At 36.1% G+C, this 2,495-nt stretch overlaps 1 pseudogene; it reads left to right on the plus strand.

Moving 5' to 3' along the window:
• The first annotated feature begins 1,930 nt into the window (after positions 1–1,930).
• LOC112477742 lies at positions 1,931–2,049 on the plus strand (annotated as a pseudogene).
• Positions 2,050–2,495: the final 446 nt, after the last annotated feature.

Here is a 2,495-nt window from a genome sequence, read left to right on the forward strand (position 1 = left end):
GTCTTGGGTAGAGAGATATTCTCAGTACATTTGTCTGCTCACATGTGTGTGTATGTGCATGTAGGGGTCGAGAGATGTTCTGAATTCTAGTAGGGAAGGATTAGTTCTTCTGAAGTGCTAGGGAACCCAGGAGAAGACATATCTGATAGTAATGGTTAGGAAAAAATATGTTTAAAAATGTTTCTGCAGGTTGACAGATTGTTCCTGGAAAAGATGGCAAAAGCTGAGATGTTCTCTTCACTTCCATCTCACTTTCTTTCCTCAGTGTTTTATTCAGGTCCTCACTGGAAGGGAGCAGCGTTCCTCTTCCCATCCAGCAGTCTGGGACAGCCCCTTGTTGCTATGGTACTGGGAAGATGTGAGTAGACAGCCTGCTTCCTGAGCCAGGACTGCAGATATCCAGCCTCATGCATATTAGAACTGTCCGCGAAGACAAGAAAGGCCTTCGGGTGTGTTCACAGCTTCGGCGGAGCCAGCGCTGACAAACGCCAAGCAGCTGGGAGAGTAACAGTAGGACTTGGGAAATGAACTGAGTAACCTCCATGATGAAGTTAAAGCTGACACTTTGCCGGAACAAAACATTTTATCTACTATTGGAAAAACGAGCCACTACTGCTTGGTCCTAAGGGATTTGCATGGTATTTATTTTTATTTTTAAATAATTCCAGACTTAGAGAAAAGTTGTAATAGAACAAAAAAATCTCATAACTTCACCCAGATTCCCAAAATGTTAGTATTTTGCCTTTGCCACATTTGTTTTGTCATTCTCTCTAGATGGGAAGATAAATAGATCATAGATAGATAACTAGATGATAGATAATAGATGATAGATAGATAATAGATGATAGATAGACAGATAGACAGACATATACATGTGCATATGTATACCTAAAATTTTAATACTGTATCTAATAAAATATATAATTTTCTTTTCTGAACTGTTTAAATTGCAGGCATTATGTTCTTTTACCCCAAAATCACTTAGATAATATTATTTAATTGATAAAACTTGTCCAAATTTTTTCAATTGTCTAAATACTTTCCTTTATAGTAAATAGCAATAATTTTTTCTAGTTCAGAGTTCAATCATGGATCATGTGCTACATTAAATGGTCTTGTCTTTTTAGTCACCTTTAAACTGGACTAGTTCTAGAGTATTTCTTTGTCTTTCGTGACCTTGATATTGTTGCAGAATGTCCCTCAGTTTGGATTTGTCTTACGTTTCCCTCATGATTAGATTCAAAGTATGCACTTTTGGCAGAAATGTCACAAAAGTGATACGTCCCCTTTATACACTGTATCAGGAGGCACGTGGTATAGATTTGTCCAATTAGCAGTGAGGCTAACTTTGATCACTTGGTTAGAGTTCAGTCTGCTGAGTTTCTCCACTATAAAGTTATTGTTTTCCTCTTTGTAATTAGTAACAATTTTGTGATGAGATACTTTATAATTAAGTCAAAATCCTGTTTATCATCAAGCTTTCACTCACCATTTTTAGCATCCATTAATGTTCCTTGTCTGAATCAATTATAACTGTGATGTTTGCCAAATGATAGTTTTCTAATTTTATCATCCCTCTACATTTATTAGATGGCATTTCACTTTCCTTTGTGTCCAGTTTTTTAAATTTTTTAAATTTATACCAATGTGGACTCATGGATTTTTATTTTATTCAATGGATAATAATTGCTAATGTGAAATTTATTTTTAACAATGACAGTAATATATTTGGAACTGAGAGGCCATACAGAAGTGTTGCCTGACTTTTTCAATGGTCCTTGGAATACATTTTCTTAAAGAGTACTGCGAAATGAAATTTATTGTTAGATGTTGGTTTGAATTGTGGTCAATACAGAAAATTGACTTGGGGTCACACACGACTGCCAGTCTGCAGTTATTTATCATAGGTGGTGCTAAGAAATAATATCTTGTCTACGGCCATGCTAACCTGAACAAGCCTGATCCCATCTGATCTCGGAAACTAAGCAGGGTTGGGCCTGGTTAGTACTTGGATAGGAGACCACCTAGGAAGACCTGGTGCTGCAGGCATAAAAAATAAAAAAATAAGGGATTGTAAACTGACAAGGTCTTTGCAGTCCGTGAAGTCAACCAAGGGTTGCCTCGCCTAGAAAATTAAAAAAGGAAGAAAGTAATGTTGCATCTTCTGCTAACTAGTACACTACTTTAAATTATCGCTCATTATTGACACATAATTTTATTAAGCAATCTCTGCCCATTCTCCCACCTTTTAGGTATGCCTGCAGAAAGATAGAATTAATTTCTTCCCAAGGCCAGTAAATGAAATTTAAAGTTTAATTTCTACAATAATTAGAAATGTATTCTGTGGCCTAGAGTTATTCACCTATCTGTCTTGAATTCACATTTTTAAAAAGAGAACTGCTTGGGGAAGTCACTTTATCTTTAGGGATTTCAATTTCTTCACCTGAAAAAAATGAAGTGATTCATAGTGGATGATCTCTGAAGTCCCTGTTTTC

This window comes from Pteropus alecto, unplaced genomic scaffold, assembly GCF_000325575.1.
Source record: "Pteropus alecto unplaced genomic scaffold, ASM32557v1 scaffold121, whole genome shotgun sequence".
NCBI lineage: Eukaryota > Metazoa > Chordata > Mammalia > Chiroptera > Pteropodidae > Pteropus > Pteropus alecto.